Genomic DNA, 25,013 nt, shown 5'->3' with positions numbered 1-25,013 from the left:
TGTTGATGCTTCTTACCATCGTCCCAAACTCTTCGGCCAGGATTGGAACAGTCGTGGGACACCACTGCTGAGTCAGGAAGGAAGTTGAGAGAAGAGTCCAGATTCCAAAAGCAGCAATCAAGGTAGGCAATCTGTCTGGTCATGGGCCTTTCTCTCAAGATCACAAAACAGGCATTTTGCCCAGCCTTGTAGCCAGAGAGTCTCTGATGATGGTCTACTGAAGGAGATGTGTTAGTTGTGGGTGCATGTTGAGAGAATTCAATCATTCATCCACCAACGTGTTCTGCAAAGTGGGTTGTATTTTTCTTCCATCTTCTTTCCCTTTTGAAAATTGTTGTGTTTCCTCTACATATTTCAAAGGTTTAGAAAGTTTTCTATCTTTCGTCATAAAAATTGTATTTGTGATTTCATGAAATTCTTCCATTAGTTATGACTCTTCAAACATGGTTTTGTTCCAGATTTTGCTGGCATAAGTTCTTTCCACTTTCATGATATACCAGGACAGTTTGCATTATAAATCTGAGGAACACACTGTCTATGCAAAAAGCTTTCGAACTCGAGCGATAGGATTTCCCAGAAAGCCATGTGCATTATTCAGCTCTGGAACCTAAGGAGTTAAAAGTTTTCAAATTGCTGGAGCAGAATCAAGTCTGTTTACCTAAGCTTATCACCCAGGCTGGCCAGGTCAATCATTCACTGACGAAAGGCTGTTTCCTAACTTTGACAGAAGACCGCTAAAGCCCATGCCTATCTCTATAGAAGAGACACAAGGCAATGTAGAAGATAACTGTTCTCTGCAGTGATAGCTGACCAGAGACATTTTTATCCTACACAGAGTAGTAAATGCCACAGGCTCCTTCCTAGCTCAACAATAAATGAACACGAACGAGACTCATGAACAAACTGAATACCTGATGTCACCTCAGGCATAAGAGCTTGTGATTTTGAAGAAGATTCCCTTACTTCTGGAGGTCTAGAGAGAAAAAATTGACTATAGAACAAGTTAGCGAGTGATTCTTGAGGGGGGATAAGATTATTAAGTAATCACCAAAAAACATGGAATTTTTCTTTCAAGTCTACACATTCCAAAAATGTGTTATTTTAAATAAACATTTAGATCGGAATACAACCCCTCCAGAAATGTTGTCATATTGTTACCCATATACTTGTCAGGTCTGTGCAATGGTTCCTAGCTCTTCCACTTTTAGAAGTATGGTGAAAGAGAAGCCCTATTTTTCTGAACTCCCTTTAGGAGAGGGATAGGGCAGTTTATTCAACAAGGTAATGTTTGACAGTATTTTTGTCAATCATTTATGGAACTGAAGTGAATCCCCTTTGGTGCGGTTTGTGGCCGGAATTTTTATGTGGCTCGGGAAGTTAACTAGATGCAGGAGTGTAAGCCACTGCAGAGGGTGGCCTGGACACAAATCCCATGTGTGATTTGGGCTGAGTCTGTGGCTAACTCCCAGGAATGTGGTGAAGAATTATGGTAACTGATACATTTCTGTGAAGATATTAACTCTGTAAAATGTTAAGTGTGTGTCTGGCTGGTTTCCAGAGAACGTTTGTAGATAATGCATGTGATGGAGGTGGTTTGGAACTGGGGAAAGTGTGCCAGAGCATTCCAATGCATTGGCCAGATTTACCCACAATCCCTTAGGCTGCCTTAGAAACAGATAGGTCTTATCTGTCCTTTCTCCGCAGCATCTGGAATAGGCCAAAACACTGGTGGCCCTTGAGAATATATCCAGCTTTTCTTCCCATTTCATGCATATTGGATATTAGGTAGGGGGAGGTTATTCTCGGGATTGACTAAACTAGATAGACAGTATTAGTCCTTTTACAAGTCAGGAAATGAGAACTCAGAAGTTAATTCAATGTTTATTTATTTTTGAGAGAGAGAGAGAATATGTGGGAGAGGGGCAGAAGAGAGGGGGACAGAGGATCCAAAGTGGGCAGTTAGCCTGACATGGGGCCCGACCCACAAACTGTGAGATCGTGACCTGGGCCGAAGTCAGACGCTCATCCGACTGAGCCACCCAGGTGCCCTGACCCCAGAAGTTAATTAATTTACCCATGTTTACTCAGTCATAAGCTGAGCAAGGATTCTACCAAATCCTGCCTCATTCCCTATCCAATGCTTTTCCAAGGCAGTCGTGGAGTTAAGCACATGCAGGAACATAAATTGTGGGTGTGTGGGTGTTGAGAGGGCAGTCACCTAGGAAAGCAAGGCTGACTAACAAAGCCAGAGGTTTTCCACTGGCCCTTGGATGTGCCATGCCCGAGGGCAGCTGGGTACCACTATTACCAAAATGGCAGCATGGACTAGACTAGACCTTCTGCAAGAGCAAGTAAAGGGAACAACGGGCTGGGAGCAGAGGGAAGTGTTCCCAGTCCCAGGAGTGACAGTCACTGCAGTCTTTCCAGTCCCGGATATTTCTTTTTTTTTTTTTCCCCTTTCTTTCATTCTTTCTTTCTTTTAATGTTTATTTATTTTTGAGAGGGAGAGACAGAGACAGAGTGCGAGTGGGGGAGGGGCAGAGAGCGAGGGAGACACAGAAACTCCAGGCTCTGAGCTGTCAGCACAGAGCCCGATGCAGGGCTCAACTCATGGACCGTGAGATCGTGACATGAGTCGAAGTCGGCCGCCCAACCGACTGAGCCACCCAGGTGCCCCCAGTCCTGGATATTTCTTAAGTAAACCGAGGGAATTTTCAGGCTAGATCTCTTCCCCTTTCTATTCCAGAGACTCAAACACATGAGCCCCAACTTAAGTACAACATTTGAACTATTTCCAGGGAAACAAATGACACCATTCCAGTCCTTCTCTGGGAACGAAAATTAATAATTACAATTTCACTTCACCTTAGCTAATCTCTACTCATCTAAATCCAAGGGATTTGGGCAGAAAGAGGCTTAAAGCAAGAGGAACCTTCAACAATCTATCATATGGAGGTTCCCAGTATCTGCAGCCCAAAGAGGCCCATGTCAGCTTGGAGTCCAAATGGCTTACAGCTGTCATTCAAGCAGTGAACCAGTAAGGCACAGCAGCAAATCTCCCTTTTCTCCCAACCTCCATTTTGCTTTTGTTTGGATACATCCTAAAACTTCCATTAGCTGTCTGGCAGAAATTCCAAAGCAGCCACAATTCCTGAGCATTTACAAGATCAAGATAAAGAAGTGCCATCGTGAAATGTGGTTGGCTGAATATCTTTGAACAAAGAATTTTTTCTTTTTCCAGACCCACCTCATACTTAAGCGTGTGATAGCAAAGGCATTACAAATAGAGATCGCATTGCCAAGGCTGCTGAGTAAGTACCCTTTCCTGATGCAGCTGACCCCACAAGAATTGTATTCACATGCTATTATTTTTGCTAACTAAAACATTAGGATAAAGAGGAAAAGTTGAAGCTGAAATATGAGGACGCATAACAACATTTCACCTTTAACCAGTGCCTATGACGTGCAGGAAATGAACTCCTGCCTTTTTATCTACCTTTTAAAAATCTAATCCTTATAAGAAACTTACGCAATTTGCTCAGTTCTCGTATATTGGACAGGTAGTAAGATGAGGTGAAATTTGAGTTGGGGTCTGCCTGGCTAAAACCCATGTCCTTTGGCACTCTGTTTTGGGAAAAATACTCAGCAGTGTCTATACTATTTGTATTCTAAGGGTAAAAGAGTACGGAGTCCTTTGTAAATTATTAGCTTGGATCCTCAGGGCACATATTTATGACTCCCTCAGCCAGGCATTCTGATCCCATACAGGCATAACACTCAACATCACAGTGGTTTTCCTCTCCTCCAGGAAAGTAACAAGAAAACACACACACACACACACACACACACATACACAATTGCCCTTAAATCAGTTTTTCCATCCCTTTCTGAAACTGTGAAAAAGAAAATTGTCCTATCTCCTGGTTTGCGAACATTGTTTTGTTTATTTGTTTGATTTAAATGTAACGCAGAGACAAATTTTTTCACTTATTGTACCCAGATTTTTTTATTTCTGCAAATTTCTCTCTTTGGGAAAGTTGAATATGTCGAAAGTTTCTAGTCTGGTTTTATTTAATTTCATCATAACCCTGTAAGAAGGGAGTCATGGTAAAACGACATCCTTTCAGATAAGGAACCTAAGACTCCATAGAGGTGACTGCTCTCTCAGAATCACTCTGCTAACAAGTCCTATAGGCTTAAGACTCCAAATTCTTTGCTCTCTTTTTTTTCTAACAAACAAGCAGTTCCCTGGATCCTTCAATGGTGGGAATGGGACTTACAAATGGTGGGAATGGGACAATACAAGCTATTTTCAGAAATTAAAAATACCAACTGACTACATAGCCTGTTCTCAGCCTTCAGAGACCTATTCAAATGTTGATCGCTTTGCTTTGGGTGGAGATCCTATCAGGTCAGTGTGGTAATGTTACTCTAATTAGATTTTCATTGAGTAATGGAAATGAAGATACTACTTGATACTTAATAAAATCTGCCTTAAAGGCAAATTTGTTCAACCCATGTGCCCATAAGCAAAGAAAGAGATGGAAGGAATTCTTGCTGGGAAAAAGCTAAGAAACCACTCTCCTCTCATTGGCTATATGCCTATAGGACAGTGTATGTAGGTAGGGGCTACAGGGCCCCCATAGCATCTCTTGATATACACAGTTCCTCTCTTGGTTAACTCTATGACCAGATGGTATCTTGTGAGTCAAGAAGTTGCCAAATGATAGGAAACCCAAGAAAGTCCTTCTTCAAATCGGGAATCTGTCACGGGTGTGTCCCCGATACCTATGGAAGCCAGCTAACGTTACAGGAAGCTTTCTTGTGCCTTATGAACTTCATTTCGGTCCTACGATGCTCTGAGGAGTCAGGGAGCCCTGTATCAGTTGCGCATCTGCAGGTGGCCGAATGTTTTCTTATTCTTAATGCTTCACTGGGAACTGCTCCCAGCTGGCCATCTGAGTCTCCATCCCATGTGACAGTCTTGTATGTGTCCTTGCATTGGGGTTAATGTGCATTTGCATTGCACTTTTTGTCCCCATCTCCTTGCCCTCAGAGGCTCTAAGGGTGCAGGAGAACCCATATGCTCTGGGAAATGAGCAAACAGAGAGAATGAAACCTCTGCCCTGCTCCACGCCAACTTGTTCCCCTCCTCTCCACAGTTCCAAGGTCAAGTTTCCCTTGGGAGCAGTTAGGAAACTGAAGGTCACAAAAAGCTGGCAGTTCACGGTGCCTTGGAGGGTTTCCCAGAAAGCAAAATGAAAATGAGATTGTTTCCACATAAGAACTCTGTATTTGGAGGACAGGATTCAGTCTAAATTTGCAGTTTCACTGTGCACTTAGGTAACCCCCACAAAGTCTAGTTGTTTTTCTTTTCCTAAAGTCAAAACAATATCAAAAATATTTCCTGCAGAGAACTCTAGGCAGAACTTTTTGTCATCGCTGAGCTGATGTTTTCAAGGATTCATATCTTAAGATAAACCCTTTATGGTGTGTTTAGCTGAGGCTCTTGTGTCTTTCTGCATAATGACGGCTGTGCCTGGGGCCTGCTTTATTGTAATCTCATTAGATTTCACAGTGTAAGCAGCTGGAAGCTTGTGGTTAGTAAGTGAGCAAGTTGCAAAACAAAAACAAGCAAACAAACAAACAAACAAAAAAAAACCCCAGAGACCACACAGAGGCCAAGCAAGGATGTTGCAGTGAAGGAACAGATGGTAGGTTCTCTATGTAACCCGAAGAAGGTCCATCCTTCAATCCTGAAAAGATTTGCCCTCAAGTTCAAGTATATGTATTTCACAAAATTTAGCTTTATTTCCTGGACCGGAATCCTGAGTATAGGGAAGAACCAATGGCTAGACTTCCCGAAATCTGACTGTTCACTTCAAAAATTCATCTCATTTTGTCTCTCTCTGCAAGATGGAAAAGCCCTTGATAAGAGGTATTATTATAGAATGTAGCTGTTTTGGTAACTTGTAGTCCAAACAATAGAACATAGCCCAACAGAGGCATTCTGGTCCTGACTCCACCAGTATTTTGCTCTGTGGGTTTTGAACTTCTTGGTGGTGACTCAGTTCTGATTCTTTACTCTCTGCATCTTCCCTGTGAATAACCACAAACATTCATTGATGGGTCATCAATGGGTCATCCTCAGTTCTGCTAGAGTCACTTACTCTTTCCGAGAAACATATTAGGCACTATTTTCGAGACAAGATTAAATAATCTTGAAGGTTTTTCATTTATCAAGTGAGCCAAACCACAGCCTCCTTAGTCTCCTGTTTGGGTCTCTGTGTGTGTGTGTGTGTGTGTGTGTGTGTGTGTACTTTTAATTATTTGTACAGTAGTCTGAAGATTACGAGTTCTCAATAAATATTCATTGATGGTAATAAATTGGTAGATGACGGAGATTTTGTAGAGAAAGTGATTTATATATTTTTTTAATTTATTTATTTTAAGAGAGTGTGAGAGAGTGGGGGAGAAGCAGACAGACAGAGGGAGAGAGAATCCCAAGCAGGCTCCATGCTGTCAATGCAGAGCCCGAACTCAAGAACTGTGAGATCAGGACCTGAGTGTCATGATAAATAAAGAGTTGGATGCTTAACCCACTGAGCCACCCAGGTGCCCCTGTAGAGAGAGTGATTTTAAAAAAAAGAAAAAGACTTTGTCATTGCCAGGGATGGCTAAAGAAAGGACGAGAAGTATCAACCTATGGTGTGGAGGGAACGGTGCGTTGAAGGTACCTTGCTCTCTGGACGTGCAGTAACAGAAGAGCACAGCAGATAGGAGACTGGTTTTGTCTGATTCTGTTACTGCTGCAGTTGACGGTGCCACCCTGAGCAGATCACTTCAGCTCTCTTGGCCTTAATTATCTTTTTTCTTTTTTTTTTTTTTTTAATTTTTTTTTTCCCAACGTTTATTTATTTTTGGGACAGAGAGAGACAGAGCATGAACGGGGGAGAGGCAGAGAGAGAGGGAGACACAGAATCGGAAACAGGCTCCAGGCTCTGAGCCATCACCCCAGAGCCTGACGCGGGGCTCGAACTCCCAGACCGCAAGATCGTGACCTGGCTGAAGTCGGACGCTTAACCGACTGCGCCACCCAGGCGCCCCTTTTCTTTTTTTTTTTAATGGAGATAAGGAGGTCGGCATGTATTCTTTTTTATGGTCTCCTCTAGTTGTAATATTCCATCTTCTAGGAAAAACTAGAAAAGTTAAGATCGACAGTTCTTTTCAAAAGAAAATACATTGGGGGGCGCCTGGGTGGCTCAGTTGGTTGAGCATCCGACTTCAGCTCAGGTCATGAACTCGCAGTCTGTGAGTTCGATCCCCGCATCAGGCTCTGTGCTGACGGCTCAGAGCCTGGAGCCTGCTTCCGATTCTGTGTCTCCCCCTCTCTCTGCCCCTCCTCCGCTCATGCTCTGTCTCTCCCTCTCCGTCAAAAATAAATAAACAGTAAAAAAAAAAAAAAAAGAAAAAGAAAATACATTGGGGCACCTCAATGGCTCAGTCGGTTGAGCGTCCGACTTCAGCTCAGGTCACGATCTCACAGGTTGTGAGTTTGAGCCCTGCATCGGGCTCTGTGCGGACAGTTCAGAGCCTGGAGCCTGCTTCGGATTCTGTGTCTCTCCCTCTCTCTGAGCCTCCCCTGCTCATGCTTTCTCTGTCTCTCTCAAAAATAAACATTTTTTAAAAATTAAAAAGAAAATACACATATGGTTTTTATTTCTCTTGAGCCATTTTCCCTACCTGTCAGGTGTGTGAACTGGGAGGAATGAGAAACCTCTACAAAGATCTCAGGAACGAAAGTCCGAAGTTGTTATAAGATTGGAGAGGGTGGGCATCGATCTTTTCTGGAGAAGAAGCCCACTCAGCTGGAAAACTGGAGGCAAGCACCTCTGAGTTCTCTTGTCCAGCTGCCACCAAATCCGGCGCTGACACTCAGCTTTGCCACACCTCTCACTAATGTGCGCTCCAGCAAGCAGGCGGTCATGACTATTATCCTCCCTTTGTAAACAAACAAAAGTCCTTAAAGGTGACATGATTGCCCAAGGTTACAGAAACATGGCAGTGCGTCAGATGGAACTGTGTGCATTGGTGACATTACAAGCAAAAGGCGGAAGAGTGAGGGACAGATCGGCACCTCTTCTTAAGTTCACAAAACAATGGTCAAGGACTCTGGGAGAGCTGCAAGTTGGCTCTGAATCGCGGGATCATTCTCATCCTCCCGCCCCTCCCGGAGTCCCCTCCCGGCTGCCCTGCCCAGGGTTACTCACCCAGGTTGTTGCGAACTGGGCGCCTGTGCTCATGTCCCTTCTTGTAAGCTTCATGAAAAGCTATGTGTAATGAAGAGAGGGCACAACAAGGAAGAAGAATGCATCAAAGATCTTCCCTGAGGCCCTGGACTGAAAGGGCAGTTTTCCTGGGAGACACGCTGGTTTCCCTCTTATATTCCACAGAAATGGTCATCGGGATGACTGACAGAATTAGGACGTCCCGTTCCAAGCATGGATACACATATGGTTTTCACCTCTGGGGTTATTTCACTCCTCTCTGCTCTATTTCTCCCATAAAAAGGAAAGAATAATGCTTGCTCACTGTGACAAGGAGAAAGCAGCTCAGGGCAGGACTATTCAAAGGAAAGAGCTAATTGCACCGAGCACCAAGCACCAAGCACCAAGGCGTGACTGGAAGTGCTGGTAAAGAAAGCATGCAGCGTCATGGCCCACATGGGTTTACTTGTCAGTTCGGACCCACACCTGGGGAGCTCTAAGGCCCGGAAGAACCACACTCACAAGTAATGGAGAAGAACCTCTGGCCCCAACAGGAAAGCACTGAAAGAAATTAGGCATCAATGGTCTCATGCTTTCAGTAGGAAGCTGCATCACTTTGTTGCCCATTTTTGTCCCTTTTTAAAGATGAAAAGGCCGCCTGGGTGGCTCAGTTGGTTAAGCTTCTTACCCTCGATTTTCTCTCAGGTCATGATCTCAAGGTTGTGAAACGGAGCTCTGCATCAGGCTCTGCGCTGTCTTGTCTCCCTCTCTGGAGGGAGGATTCTCTGTCTCCCTCTCTCTCTGCCCCTCCCCCACTCACTCTCTCTTTCTCAAAAATAAATAAGTAAACATAAAACAAAAGAAAAGATGAGAGAGGGAAAGTCAACCTCAATTATGATCACCAAGGGATATCTGGTAATTTTCCAGGTGATAAGGGAACACCGTGAGTTCAGTAAGAATAGACTGACTTCCTGGCAGGGTCCTCAAGTGATTTTCTGTTGTACTCAACAGAAATGTTACTGCATCTACACACTTTCTCAGTGTGTATTTCTAATATTTGACTCCATTTCTAGTATCCAATTGACTTCTTCTAAGGTGGTCTCTTGGGGAAAGGGATGGGTAACACAGCAATGTGTAGCTGATACTGTCCACAACCATATTGGCTAGATTCACTTTATATATTTTTTTAATTTAATTTAATTTTATTTTTTTGAGCGAGAGACTGAGCATGAGCAGGGGAGGGACAGAGAGAGGAGACACAGAATCTGAAGCTGGCTCCAGGCTCTGAGCTGTCAGCACAGAGCCCGACACGGGGCTCAAACTCATGAACCTCGAGATCATGACCTGAGCCGAAGTCGGACGCTTAACCTCCTGAGCCACTCAGGTGCCCCTAGGCTCACTTTTTAGAAGCCACAAAACAAACAACCAAACAGCAAAAGTCACCCTTGGGTTGCCCACCAAATGCATTCAGCTAAGGCGGGATGGGAAGAAAATAAGCTTATGATTCAAACATGAACTACCTCTTAATGAGGCCAGAAAACCAAAATGGCCTGTAATTCCAAGAAGCATTATCAATGTCAAATGTAGCTCAAACACAGACTTCATGGAATTAAAAACAAACACTAAATAAAACAGTCAAGTGCTGAAACAAGAGACAACCCCATGCATTCTCTAATGCATGTGACAAAGTGACCAAGTAACAAAGCCCCGGTGAGTCCTGTCACAGGTTCTTCTACGGAGCCAGTGAGCACACCATCATTTCTTGAACTGAATTCCCAATATGGGACTGGATTCTCCAGCCCTGTCAGTTTTCTAGTAAGAGAAAAACCATTTCAGAAGCAATATAATGCCGTTTTCCTACTTTCAAAAAGTCATCTGGCCATTCTTATACCTACCCATAGTCCTCACTAAGCACATAGTCAGGGGAGCCAGAGTCCATAAGTATTCTATCTGTGCCCAAGACTCTGCCAGGTAGTGAAGTTAAGGAGGGGCTTATCCTGTGGAGACTTTCCAGAAAATGCAGAGACTGTTCCTATAATCCCATTTTTTACTGCCCAATAGTCTGAAAGGCAAAGAAGCAGCATTTTAAACCGAAGAGACTTTCATACTATAAATCTTCAGGCATTTGGGGGCAACAAGTGTTTTAACGTAATTGCAGTAAACCTAAAATAATTTACAAGTTGTGTGTGTGTGTACATGTGTGCAATGCATGGAAAGAATTTTAATATGAGAAAGGCATTAGATCAGTTGTGCAGGAAGAAAAATCCGTTATCTGAACTATTCCTGGATGTATGTTACACAAATCTAGGTACTTGTTTAATTTCTGGAATTAATTAGCAAATGTCTGTTCAAAACATGGGCTTAAATGACTTTTATTGATAGCATAGCCCTTCTCTAAAATTGCTGCAACACATTTTGATCATTTTTAGAAAAGGCACACTATAAGAAGGTTTGGCATGTAAAACATTCCTTTGAGATATCTAAATGAATCCGTATATTGAATTTCATATCTTCAAGTAACTCTTGGCATGCCAGATTTTATATCTCATTAGCGTATTATTTAATATAATTTTTAAAAAAGATTCACCAATGGAATTTGAGTAAGCTGGTCAATGGATACAATGGCCTAAGTGTTATTTGGTTGCACTGTGTGCTTAGCCCACTCTCCAAATTTTTTTCTCCTATTTCGCAGACAGGCTCTCTGACCATGTCTGGTTATGCTCAGTTTTTGGCTGTTCCCCTAAAGGGATTATCTGAAGGTCACCATTTTTCCTTTTTGAATGACTATCTAACCTAATTCCCACTGGATACTGCTATTTTTCATATAAATTTGTATCAGAAGCTATTAACTCCCACTTTCCCCGAGCCAAGGTCATAACAGCATGTTGGAATCAAACATTTTCTATTATTCTAACACAGATCCAATAAAAAGACATTTATAGAGTTCCTAATATATGCTTCACACTGTGTTACGTGCTATAGATACAGAAATGAGTAGCTCACAGTTTTGCCCTGAGGAGGACAAACATTTCATAGGGCAAATGAACCAATAAGGAGCCAGCACATCAATGTATGTATGAGGCTATAGGGACAGTGATAATTGAATATACCACAGAAAAGTTCTAGATGGATGCTCAAGAAGACCTTCAAAGAAGTTGAGGTCCAAGCGGTGTTTTAAAGAAAAGGAAATTTGTATTTGCATCCTTCTTTTTCAAGAATTCAGACTTCAAAGAGAAGGCTGCTTCCTTTTAGAAATTTGAATATCCTAAGAAGAAAAAAATGCAAGAGTAGAGATAGTTGTGGTAGTCATGACTGTGGCAGATTTGATTCCCTGGAGAAGGAAGGTAAGAGGAAGGTCCAGAGCGATCCTTCTAATTGAAAGGCAGGAACAGGAAGAACTAAAACTTTACCCTAAAATAGAGTCTATGCCTCATTCACATTCCTTGAACTTGGAGCTTCAATTTAGAATCATTCTCTGCAGCCCAGGCCTCACAAGCTCTCGCGAACACTGGGGAAATTTGCCTGGCGAACTGTCTTGTTATGAATCTGATCTCTACTCAGCTATGACCTGAATTTCCATATATCCTGGGAGCAACCTTAAATAGAAACACAGAACAACACATTAGAGAAACAGCAGAGAAGTCTTGTGATGTCAGCAGCTGGCACCAGTTTGGAAGCTCAAGGTTTAAGGAGAGGGATAACCTACCAGCACCCATCCCAATGGCCTCCATTAACAGCGAACTCCAACTCCAACTTTAACACCGCATATCTGAAGCAGGACATACGGTAGAAGGGTGGGCTTAGTAGCTTTCAACCTAGCCTGGGTTGGAAGGTTGGAAATCCTTCCCAATCTTCTTAAGTTGGTTTGGGTAAATCTTTAGTGTGTAAGTGAAAATGTTCACCATCTTAAATAATGCATCCATTTCCTGAAATTGGGCCAAGAGATTGTGGAGTTGTCTGATTCTTTTCGAAACTCAGATCATAAATCACACTCTTAATGGGCCAACTTACATGTTGGTTTCACTCTTTCATCCACTGGAGGGAAAATATATGTAAAAGTTAATTAGGATAGATTTGACCACATAAATACTAATACTTAAAAACTAAATAACTTAAAACTCCTTTTACATATAAGGAAAGGTAAAAATAGAAACAGTGAACAGGAAAGTATATTTGCAATATAAATGACGGGCAAAAGGTTACTATCCCCAAAGAGTACTTACAAATCCATACCAGCCAGAGGCACTGTCTCAGTAGAAAGCTAGGCAGAAAATGAACTGGCGGTTCACAAAAAAAGAAAGATAACCCATAATCATTTGAAGAGCTGTTTAGCCACGCTAAAAATGACAATAAAGGCAAGTTAAACAATAAGATGACATTTCCTTTTTTATGAGATTGGCAAAGTTAGGGTAACACAAGGTATTGGTGGGCAAGTGGGAAACAGGTTACTTTCACACACTGAGATGGTACAAGTGCTGACTGCTGCAACCCCCTTTTTTAAGGGCAGCTTGTCAAATCATAAAAATGTCTTAATGTGGGTAATTTTTGACTTAGCAAATTCACTTCTAGGACTTACTTTTAGACAATAATGGAAGGATGCATTAGAAACTTCCCACAGTACACATATATCTGTATAAGGCTTGTTTATAGCAGCAAATTCTGAAAAAAGCCTAAATATTCATCAGAGAAGGACTGAATTGAATACACACACACACACACACACACACATACGCACGCGCACACACCCATACTTGTGGGTACTGTGCAGCCATTTCACATGATGAGCTCCATCTAGTGTCAGGGACCGAACTTTGTCACCAATAGATCTATGATTAATGTATGTCTACCAGTTATGAGCTGTGTAACCTGGGTAAGTCATTTGACCTAAGCCTGTTATCTCATCGTTAAAAACAAAGACAATACTACTACCTGTGTCTTACAATGGAGCTGAATTGGGTGAGAGTATGAAAGGAAAGCACTCAGACTACAACTTGACCCACCAAGGGCAGAATAGCCCAAGCGCTGTTGGCGACCAAGCCTCTTGACCCCACACTTTCAGCTTCTGCACAAAATGACAAACTAAACAGACCCAAGGTTTGGAGTCTTGATCTTCCCAAGACCTTATTAAAATAAAAATGTTTTAAAAAAGAATAAACTCATAACAGAAAAGGAGACACTGTAAAAAGAAAACAATCTAATAAATTTCCCTTTGTGATTGAAATTATTACTGCTATAAAAAAATGGATAGACTGGAAAACAATATTGAAGACTTTTTTTTTTTTTTCAAAATTTAGAGCAAAATGACCTTGGTGGAAATGTAAGATAAAAGATAATTAAGCAGTAATAAGAAAAATTAGAATAGCCAACATATGGGGCGCCTGGATGTCTCACTCAGTTAAGCGTCTGACTTCGGCTCAGGTCATGATCTCCCAGTTCCAGTTCGTGAGTTCGAGCCCAGTGTCGGGCTCTGTGCTGACAGCTCAGAGCCTGGAACCTGCTTCGGATTCTGTGTCTCCCTCTCTCTCTGCCCCTTCCCTGCTCATTCTCTCTCTCTCTTTCTCTCTCTCTCTCTCTCTCTCTCTCTCTCCCCCCCCAAAAAAAAATAAACATTAAAAAAATTACAATAGCCAACATATACAAAAAGCCCTGAATTTGTGTCAGGCACTGATTCACACCCATTTCATGCATTATTTCAAACAGCTGTCCCAGAAAACCAATGAGGTGGCTAGTAATATTAGTCTCTCTCTTTACATTGGAGAGATTAAAGCATTAAGAAATTAAGAAATTTTCCCCAGGTCACAGCTAGTATGTGATGAATTTTGGACACGCACAGAGCCAGTGTTGCTCTGTGCTAGATTGTTTCTGTCACCTTGCTGGCTGCCACTCCTGCTAAGGGCTTTTCTGCATCACAAAGAAAGAAGAACTGCATTTCCCAGACTGCCCTCCCCACCTGGTTTCAGGTTAGAGCCTGCTGGTGGTTTGGAAGGTTGAAAAGAAGAGGCATTATTCTCCGGAGCAGTCGCCAGCAGATGCACAGGCAGAAGCTACATGCAAAGTTTGAAGCAGCTTTAAACTGAACATCTAGAGAATCCTACACACTGGGACTGCAGACTGAGCTACTCAGTAACAGTTCAAGAAACTTGCCCTCTCCCAGCCTTTCCAATGTTTGTTCCTTGTATTCAAACATTTCCTACCGAAAACACACAGAAGGGCTTTTGTTTCCCTGATCAAACTCTGACTGATTCAGGTGCCAAACACTGAGACCCAATCCAGGAAGTCCCGTATCTAACTCGTAGGTGTCCCAGAAACGGCACAGCAAATTGAAGGGGAAAAAAGTATCCCTTTTTACTAAGTATCCAAAAGTAGAATCTTAGTGCTCAGAAGTCACAACACTTAGATTAAAAGAGCTCACGTACAGCAAAATGAATTTAAAAGCAAACAAAAAGGGGGCGCCTGGGTGGCTCACTTAAGCGTCCCTCTTGATTTTGGCTTAGGTCATGATCTCTCGCAGTTCATGAGTTCAAGCCCTGGGTTAGGCTCTGCACTGACAGTGTGGAGCCTGCTTGGGATCTTCTCTCTCCCTCTCTCTCTGCCCCTCCCCCTTTCATACACACACACACTCTCTCTCCCTCCCTCAAAAGTAAATAAACTTTAAAACAAACAAACAAAAAGCCCAGAGAAACAAACAAAACAACTAAGCCACCTTGTGATATTTTAGAATACCAAAGATTAAAAGAATAAAAGAACATTCAGAGGAGAAAAAAGAAACCTACAAGGAATATGAATTAGACTGACTTCTCACGTCTCATCAACATCACATATGGTGCCCATAGATGTTGGGAAAATGTTTTCAAAGATCTGAGAGGACATGATTTCAACCCCAAATCCTACACCCAGCCAAACTATAAATGCAGGGTTAGAGTACAATATAGGCATTTTGGGTAGATACACTAAGAACTCCAAAATTTTAACTTCTTTGCACAATGTTTTAAACGACAAGGTCCACTTGACAAACTTTCTGTAGAATGCAATATGGTGTATACTTGTTTTAATACTACTGGTTTATTTCCACGAGTGTGAAAAAACATATAGCATAACAAGCTTTCACATTCATGTAAATTATTTAGAACCAAAGTATCGGAGGGATATAGGAATCAAAAAGAAATATAATAGAACAGACAGTATATGAATATGGCAAGATTGTGAGGATAGTACATGAATGACTGACGTTTGGGAAACACTTTGCTAAAGTTAATGGCTTAATATATTATCTCATCCAAATATATTTACATTTTAAAAGAAGAGCCTTAAAAGACACTGCAGAGCCAAAAGCAGACACTCATCAGCCACAGCAAAGCCAGGGCAGAGGAGCCCAGGGACTATTATTTGTGACTTGCCCCCTGAAGACAGCCCAGTTTCCTTGGCTTAGACTCCATATTCCTCACCCTCCCCATGGAAGCCTCTGACTGTTTTGGCTCCCCAGAAAGGTCTCCTGCAAGGAAGAGAGTGTGAGGATCCATTGAAAGGAATGCCCTCATTTGCCTACAAGTTCCATTTCTCATTATGAAGTAAGACATTTAAGAACCTGGCTCATGCGCCCATACCTTTGTTTGCAGACTCCTATTTCTCACTATTTTTTTTTAATGTTATTGTGTCTTTCTGTGTTAATTTCAAATCTTATTTGGACTGAGGAAGAGTTTATCTAAATAATATCAATGACACTAACCCTACGAACCTGTGGGCACATGGATACACTGGAGTTTCCCGTCCTAAGTGGCTGGAATTAACCTTGTAGTCAGGGTTCTTGGTTCCACAGACAGACACTAACTCTGCTTTAAGCAGAAAAGGATTTACTGGAAAGATGTCGCATGGTTGACGGAACGGGTAGGCAGGCTGAAGAGAAACACAGGAGGAAACAAGAAAGATAACACAGAGCCAAGATGGCACCACAGAACAGTTCAAGATGCTCTCACACATACGAGCTATGGTTCCACCGGCCACATCTGGATGCCACCCTCCCTCGGGGGCACTGGCCATAATCTTGAAAGGCCTCCTGCACATTTGCAATCCTCAGCGAAGCTCAAAGTCTGGGGCAGATGCGGCTGGCAGCCTGAACTGCCAGGGAACTGGGGGAGGAAACATCTGGCCCTCTGGGCCTGGGTCTCTTTGTTGGGATTCCCTGAAATAGGAAGGCAGGGCAGGCAAAAATGACAAAAGCCCACTTCACTTGGTGACTTTGTGAGGCGGCACCAGAGCAACCACGTCTCTCTTTATTCTCACCTCACTTCCCTTGTTAAATTGAGCAGTTTGCCAAACAGAGTAACTTGTGTTGGATTAAATACATTTACATAACATATATTTCCTTTCCTTTTAAAGTCAGGGTTCAGACATGAGATTCTCATTTAAAATTTTTGAGTCTTTCTATGTGTACTTCTTTTTTTTTTTTTTCAACGTTTATTTATTTTTGGGACAGAGAGAGACAGAGCATGAACGGGGGAGGGGCAGAGAGAGAGGGAGACACAGAATCGGAAACAGGCTCCAGGCTCTGAGCCATCAGCCCAGAGCCCGACGCAGGGCTCGAACTCACGGACTGCGAGATTGTAACCTGGCTGAAGTCGGATGCTTAACCGACTGCGCCACCCAGGCACCCCTCTATGTGTACTTCTAAACAAACTTGGACGAAGCTGAGGAGTATTTCCTGTTAAATTCTATTAGGACATAAGTTTCGAATTACCTGTGAGCCTTTTTGATTAAAAAAAAAAAAATTCAGTTTGAAGATAAGCTCAAAGAGACTGAGCTTTCTAATGTGATTAATCACCAACAATGTAAGATGCTTATTTCATGAATTCTTGAAAGAGATTTTAAACTGTGATAGCACAAAACCACTGAGCTGCTTAACCTGAGAACCAAGTAGATGTCTCTGGTAAATTCCGGTAAAAAAAAAAAAAAAAAAAAAAAATCTGTGGGGAAATAAAGACATCTGTTTTAGCGGTGTATGAGAGATGATGTAGGTACACATAAAAAGTAATTAATATCACCTACGGGTTGATATTCTGCACTCAATTATATTCACAAGTAAGATTTTTGTTTTACTGGATCTGACTGTATACTGTGCGATTCCAGTAACATTCCCCATGTTTGTTTTAATCTCCTTTACCTTCTATGTCCTGGAGGGTGGTGGTGTTAAATTTAATTTGTCAACCTATGTTAATTTTACAAGAATCCAGATCAAACTGCTGTGCAAACAAGAAGTGCCTTGCAGAGTTTTTTGGTGATTAGGCTGGAGAAGTCACAGCTGAACTCAAAAATATGCTGCCAGGGGTAATTTTTCATTTTTTTCCCCCTATAATTTTAATGGCTCAAATGAAAGAGCTGTTTTTCTTTAACAATAGTATCCTTGTTAAAAGTACTTTAAAGAGCTGTTCCACTACACTGAAACAGTCTCATTAAACCACTAATATAACAAAGATACCAGCAGTTGCTAAATCCAAAGAATATAATTCCATCTCGTGGCAGAAATTTTAAGGGTGACTTTTGTTCAGTGTTCAGCTTCATTCCCAGTTTAGGGGACTCCTGTCCATTAGACATTTCTTTGCACAGAAACATCATTAATCTGTGAGACTCACTACAATGGGATATTATTTTCCTCAACAGAGGCTGTTATTGAAACTGCATATTATCAAGGCAGCTGTCCTGTTAAGTTTTTATAAAGGATTAGGGGGTTATATGAGTACCTAACAGCTGCACTAGCGAGGATAAAACTGGGGTTCCTAAATCGTATGCCTCTGGGTGTATGCAATGAAATGATATACTCTTTACACATGTAGCAAAATACATTTACAGGGAAAATTAAATTAGGAACAAAACCTTATTCATCTGAGAGCAAAACACTGTGTGAACACAAATGAAGAATAAATAGAAATATATGAAACGTTGCCTTCCTCTGGAGGAGTCTGCCATAGTCTCAGTAGGCACGACGAAAAATTTCAAAACACTCAATAAAATGAAAGGTTTAAGCGAATGTTTGAGGCATTGAAGAAATTAGTGCGTGGGTCACTGCTGAAGAATACAGATAGTTGCTATGGAATTTTAGGAGGGAAGAGTGTTTGGGGGCCAGAGGTTACAGAAGACGGTTGATGTCATTTATCAATGAAGGCCTCTGAGAAAAGTCATCAGGATTGTCTGAAGTGTAATGTGTTAAAGTTGGAAGTGACTCGGGAGATCATCGCCTCAAGTGTTCCCTAAACGTATCTATTGACAAGAATCATATGAGAAACCTGTTAGAACTAAAAGAAATGAATTAAATATAAATAAAATAAATAAAATAAAAATAAATTGGGTCACGTGGGTGGCTCAGTCGGTTCAGAGTCTGACTCTTGATTTCGGCTCACAGTTCATGAGATAGAGCCCCACGTTGGGCTCTGAGCTGACAGCACGGAGCCTGGTTGGGATTCTCTCTGTCCTCCCTCTGCCCCTCCCCTGCTCATACTCTCTCTCTCTCTCAAGATAAATGAATAAACATTTTAAAAATGTTTTTTAAAATAAGGTAAAAATACACTTAAAAATAAAATAAATAAAATATACAATGCCTTCCTTAGCCCTACTGAACATATATGCCAAGGAATACGTGAACCTTCTTTTATTTATATTTAAATAATTACATATAATTTCATTAAATAATGCTAAACTGACTCAGAAGGCCCAAGAAACTGTATTTTTGCCCCAGGTGATTATTTTCAACTGGGAAGTTTGAGAAAAACTCTTCTAAGTCAACTTTGTGACCTCAGAGAATAAAACATTAAACAAGTACTAAATGTTAAAAAAAAAAAAAAAAAAGAAAAAAGAAAAAAAGCAGATGGGGACAAAGATGTTTATGTGAGTGAGTGAGTGGGTATGATCACCTTGAGGCAGAGGAGGGAGAGAAAATCTGTGCAAAGTCCAGGGCCGAACAGCTATGGCTCAGTGTCTTTCTCATCATTGAGCTTCAAGAAATACCTGATGCTGGCTGAAATGAAAATGAAGCAAAGACCAAAAAAGTTATAACCCTCAAGAATGACCTACTTCCTGCCACCTTATATTCAGTTCATTTTATAAAATCTCTGTTTGGAGACACACGCATCTTAACGAGTCTCTGGTGGATTGGTGTCGCAAGAGGGGGTGCACTCAGTGCCTGGGAAAAACTGAAACACCAGGGAGGCAAAGAGATCCGAGTGGAGAGCTGAAATGTAAGCAAAGGAGACTCCGGGCTGTGTCACATTGAGCATATTCAGATGCTTATTAGATTGTGGTAGATTTGGCTGGAGCGTATGATAGCGTGAATAGTTCACAAAATAATTTTAAATTGACTTAGAGGACCTTGAAGAAAATTACTGAAAACGAGCCCAAGCCCTCAGGAAACCGCAGAAACATAAACTGCCGTATGGGGGATAATCTCACTGCGGCGGGTGGCGCAGATGACCTAACGCTTCCTCCACCAGCTTCCATCGCGCATGCTCTGCTTCTCTCTGCCTCCCTCTACCAGGGGCACTTTCTAAACGTCAGCGCGTGCGTGTATGTGGTTTTTGCTTGTTTGTTTGTTTTTCAAAAGAAATGCCTGTACTTATGTCCTAACACATTCTAAAATTCCCTTTTTGCACAGACTCCCCACTTTTTTAATCCTGAATTTGTGAGGGACCTTAATAAAAAGTTTATTTATAAAACACATAGAAATAATAATGTTTTGATATTAAAAGTTTATTTCTTGACTTTTTGAGCACATACATTCTTTCAATACCAGAATTACAATTTATTAGGAACATCAAATTATCATTAAATTCTTTTTGAACAAAATATTTCAAATATATATTTTTTTTGCTGTGGGTATAGCTTGAAGAATCCATAGCTTGACATGGGGTGAGTCAACCACCATGATGAAGCCAGGACTGTACTAGGCTCGGGAGAGACAGATACAACAAGCCGTACTTTGCTAACAGGTCCTAGCAGTGTGGGCCTCTGCCACCTTGAGCCTGGATGCATTACTCAGGATGCCAGGATTAAGGCTGTAGAGTTCACTGTGAAATTTAAGGAAAGAAAAAGAAGAGAAAAATTACAGTTTCTCAGAGCTGATTGGAATGAAAATGTAATACACACACACAATTATTTATCCATATATATATATATATATATATATATATATATATATATATCTCCCATATATATGTATATGGGCAGTGGGGAATTTTTGTTTTAGCATATAAATTTACTGTTTGTACCAACTGAGTGTAAGATGCAAATAATAATAATAACAAAGCTACTAAATGCCAGCATTGGACGTTACCCAGATCAGTCTTCATAGCAACCCTATGGTTATCGTTTTTTTCCCCCCAATTTATAGGGGAGGAACCAGTCTCAGAGAGGTTAAGTAACTTGCCTCAGGGCACACAGCTCTAAAGAGACAAGTCAGATTTTGGACTCAGGCTTATCTTTTTCCAAAATTTTTATTCAAATTTTTATGTTGCAATAAACAATATTTATTGTTGGCTCCTAATAGCAGCAACATGCAGTTTGTAAGGCAAGGGTCTTTGAGGCAGAAAACTTGGTGTATGTGTCAAAAGGGAAGACCACGTAGAGTCCCAGTTTCGTCATTTTCCCTTCCTGGATTTAGGCTGTAGCCGCAACACTTCTGCAAAAGCATCTCAGGAAAGATCTCTCGGCTGGGTCTCCTCTTCCACTAGGTCAGGGTTTAATACCTATAACACAGCTCGTCTTCGTTTGCACGTTGCTAACCCCTACTCGTGGCTGACATTCTTCAGTAAGTCTACAGTGAATTAAAATAAGACTGGATTAGAAACACAAAGTACTGAGCAAAAAAACTCTTTTGAAACTCAAAACCAGTTTCTGGCAACAGAAACCAAGTTTTCGTTTTTTTAAATTCTGATTTTACCTCATTTAGAGACGTAAGACATACTTCAGGGACCCTCTCAAACCAGAACTTCATGTCAGTGAATCTCTGCTGAGATAAAAGAAAATGTCCCACCCCAACGATGCTAATATGGGTCACATCAATAACCAAAGCTTCCATTTTCTGGCAGGGTTGAATAAAATTTCCTACTAGGAAAAGCGGCATCTCAGATGACACGAAAGGCTTTTAGAACAAACCGGCAAACTTGGAGTACTTCTTATTGAAAGTGAGGCTTGCGTGGTTATTAAAAGGCAGATTTGTGTTGGACTGGGGACCCATTGTACACTAGTCTCTGGGGAAGCAACCAGAAGGAAGAAATTTTTTTTCTTTTTTCTTGTTTCTGCAACGCCCATTCAGTTTTTTTTCCGTCGAGAGACGTATGGGGTCAGGGAGCCCAAGAGGCAGAGCTCACATTAAAAAATTAAAGCAATCGTTTCTCCCATTTTCAGCTTTAATTGCTTCACCTTGTGCCATTAATATTAAGTAGTGGGGTGCAGGGGGGACAGTGGTACACAATGTTCAGAGCCTTTAAAACTAAGCAAGTTTGGAACGCTACCCCAATTCTGCAATTCTTCAATTCAGCCTAGAACCTCAGCTTGAATAAACCTTATTTTTCTCTTCTGACATGAAGAGTAACTTGTAGCTAGTCACCCAGACTGGAAATTGGGCAAGTGGTTCCCAGAACAGAAGTGGGCTATGGGCGCACATGGGAGCGGATAAAGCTAAAAGTCTCCTCAGGCACGTCGATTCAGAAAGGAACAGACACTGTTGATGACATTTATCACACAGGATGGGATGTGAGCAAATCCTTCATCCTAAAAAGGACAGAAACCCAGAAGGGAATGGCTGGGGAGAATGAGTCACCAGCAGCTGTTAAGAATCATAGGCCTCTATTCCTGATTTAACTCCCTCTTTTATCTGCCCCAGAGGCTCTTGGTTCTCGCACTGTCTGCTCAGAATCAGCTTCAGGGCTTGTTAAAGGACAGATCGCTGAGCCAAGTCTTTGGGGTTTCTGGTTCAGTAGATCTGGGCGGGGCCACAGACTCTCATTGCTTACGTTTCCTGGTGGTGCTGATGCTGCTGGTCAAGGATATTGAACTCTAAGAACCCGGGGCTCCAGGTACTACCCACTAAAGAACTGAGCCAAAGGGACCAGGACCAGTCTATCTACCTGGAAAACCAGCCCAATATTTCTTAAAAGTAGGGACTTCCATGTTAACCTGGAAGGGAAGCTGCTAAGAGCTGGGATGAGAGGCCAAAGGAGCAGACTTCATCAAACAAGTAATGTCCCCTATTCTGAGGGCCATCTAGAGAATTCTCACCAGATTCTACCCAGGACTAGAGCAGTATGGGCCAAGGTCAGCTTGTCCTTGGGGAGGCAGGATAAGGTACCAGTTCACTGGTGCCAGACTAGACTTAGATTTGAGACCCAAGTCTACTACCTACTATTATGACCTTGTTTGGTCACTTAGCTTTTCCAAACCGCAGTTTCCTCACGTATAAAATCGGGAAATAATGCCACTGATCTGAGTTGTAAGGATGAAGTGAGATGGCGTTTAGAAATCTTTAACATAGTGACTCAAGTGTAATAAAGCTTCGGTAAACACTAGCTGTTAGGTACTGTTCAGTAGTAATATAACTAGCCTTATTACACCATTATTATATAGCCTTATGTATAGGACTTTTATGACATTCAACAAATTTTGTAGTGTCTGTCTTATCTTCAGATATTGGAAACTGAGGTACTGAGAGGCTAAGCGTCTTGCCCAGGAGCATCCTAGGGAGTTCTCTGAAGTTATGCCCCGAGATGCCGCTATGATCATCATTCTAATCCCAGATATTTAAGTGTGATCTGATCCAGAACTTCTGGACAGCCCTCCCCGAGAACCTGGCCACACTCCTCAGGATTAAAGGAGGAGATATTATTTCTTCAGGCCCCCCTGGATTCTCACTCTGCCTTTTTTGGCCCACATGCTGCTGTATGTAGTTTGTGTCTGAAATGGAAAATTTCTGTAACACAATACCCAGCTCTGATCCCTACAGACTCTCGAGTTGGTTGTTGTTTTTTTTTTTGTTTTGTTTTTGGTTTGGGTTAAACTATGACTTCATGTGCAAAAAGAAGCCTCATTTCCCAGTGTTCTCAGCAGAACACTGGTGCCTAGGAATTCCAAACAACTAATTTCACTTTTCTGAAAAAGCAGAGCCACAACTAAGAAGTGAGAAAAGAAATGGGAAAATTAAAACTACCTGCTCTTTTGATGCGGGACATGTGGCTCTGTGGGCTGGCTTCTTCTTCAGCTCCCCTCCCGTGGCGTGCTGTAATTTCCGCTCCCACTGGTACACCGAGGAAAGACAAGAAAGCCTGGCTGCCCTTAGCTCGATGACCCTGCCTGAAACTGGGTGTGTCAGACAATCAAACCATGGAAAGCAAGGATTAGAGTTTTGAGTCACTGACTCACTAGCATTTTTCCCTCCTAGGGCATCAACCCTGCACAAACTGTGTCTAATGCGAGCTTGGACCGATCTCAACAGGGCAATGGATTTCCACTAAGTGATTTGCCTCTCTGACAAACTGCCCCGACCTAGTGGGGGACTGCACAGCCTCTGGAGCCCAGCTGCCTGGCTTTTATTCCCAGCCCTGCCCCCTTACTAACCCGCCGGCTGACTTTGGGCCAGTTTCTCGACCTCTCCGTGTCTTCGTTCCTCATCCAGAAATGAGGCTTGATCCCCACCTTGTAAGATTTTACAAGGAATGAGTTATTTAATACATTATACAGTGTTCAAGAAAGTTCCTGGCACACAGTAAGCTCTACAGTTGGTGCTATTATTATTATTACTACTTCTGCCCGACGGCAAGTAATGGAGAAGTTCCGGTTACATCTGCTCAAGAAAACATAATGGCATAAGAGGAAGGAAGCAGTCTGGTGTTCTGGTAATGGCACACCTGTGGAGTCAGGTAGACTTGACCTTTTGACCCTTAACACTGCTGCTTGAGTTAAGTGACCTTGGGTAAGTTATGAACCTCTTTGAGATGCAATTTTCCGTTTATAAAATGGAGACAGTAACACCTGCCTCCTAGGGTTCCTGGGAGGATCCAATGAAGTAATATTTAGGAAGCACTTGGCCTTTGGTCAGTAGCCAGAGGATGGGGATTATATGGTAAACTGGTCACATAACAAAGAAACCCCTTAAATGCAGAAATCACTTATGACCGCCCTACTTGATACAACTGACTAAAATAATTCCAACATCTAAGATTCTTACAAGAAAAAATATTAGTGGGGGGCCTGGGGGCTCAGTCAGTTAAGCAGCGCTCAGGCCCTGATCTCGCAGTTTGTGAGTTCAAGCCCTGCGTCAGGCTTTGTCCTGACAGCTCGGAGCCTGGAGCCTGCTTTGGATTCTGTGTCTTCCTCTCTCTCTCTGCCCCACTCTGCTCGTGCTGCCTCTCTCTCTCTCTCTCTCTCTCTCTCTCTCTCTAAAGAATAAACATTTAAAAAAGTTTTCAATAAAAAATAAAACTATGTGTATATTAGTTTCCTGACTTACAGTGGCTTGACTTAGGATTTTTCAACTTTATGATGGTGCAAGAACAATATGTATCCCGTAGAAAGCATACGTGACATTTGGAACATTGATCTGTCAGGCAGTAGGCATCCCACCTCTCTCCCAGGATGTTGGGCAGCCGGGCGAGCCACAGCCCCCAGTCGGCCCCATGATTACGAGGGTCAACCACCGATCGATACACTTATAACCACTCTGGTCTTCACTTTCATTACCATTCCATAGATGACAGGAGATATTCAACA

At 42.0% G+C, this 25,013-nt stretch overlaps 1 protein-coding gene across 2 annotated transcripts in view; it reads left to right on the top strand.

Moving 5' to 3' along the window:
• Window positions 1–25,013, top strand: part of PHLDB2 (pleckstrin homology like domain family B member 2) — a 229,864-nt gene continuing 204,851 nt past the window's right edge. Inside the window, exon 1 of one of the 2 annotated variants that reach the window (XM_047876112.1) lies at window positions 1–122. The gene's annotated coding sequence lies outside the window, so the exon portion shown is untranslated. The remainder of the gene's footprint in view (window positions 123–25,013) is intronic. The other variant, XM_047876119.1, reaches the window with a different exon arrangement.

This window comes from Prionailurus viverrinus, chromosome C2, assembly GCF_022837055.1.
Source record: "Prionailurus viverrinus isolate Anna chromosome C2, UM_Priviv_1.0, whole genome shotgun sequence".
In the NCBI taxonomy this organism is placed as follows: domain Eukaryota; kingdom Metazoa; phylum Chordata; class Mammalia; order Carnivora; family Felidae; genus Prionailurus; species Prionailurus viverrinus.
Note: the sequence above shows the minus strand (reverse complement) of the source record. Positions and strands in the feature narration are given on the sequence as shown.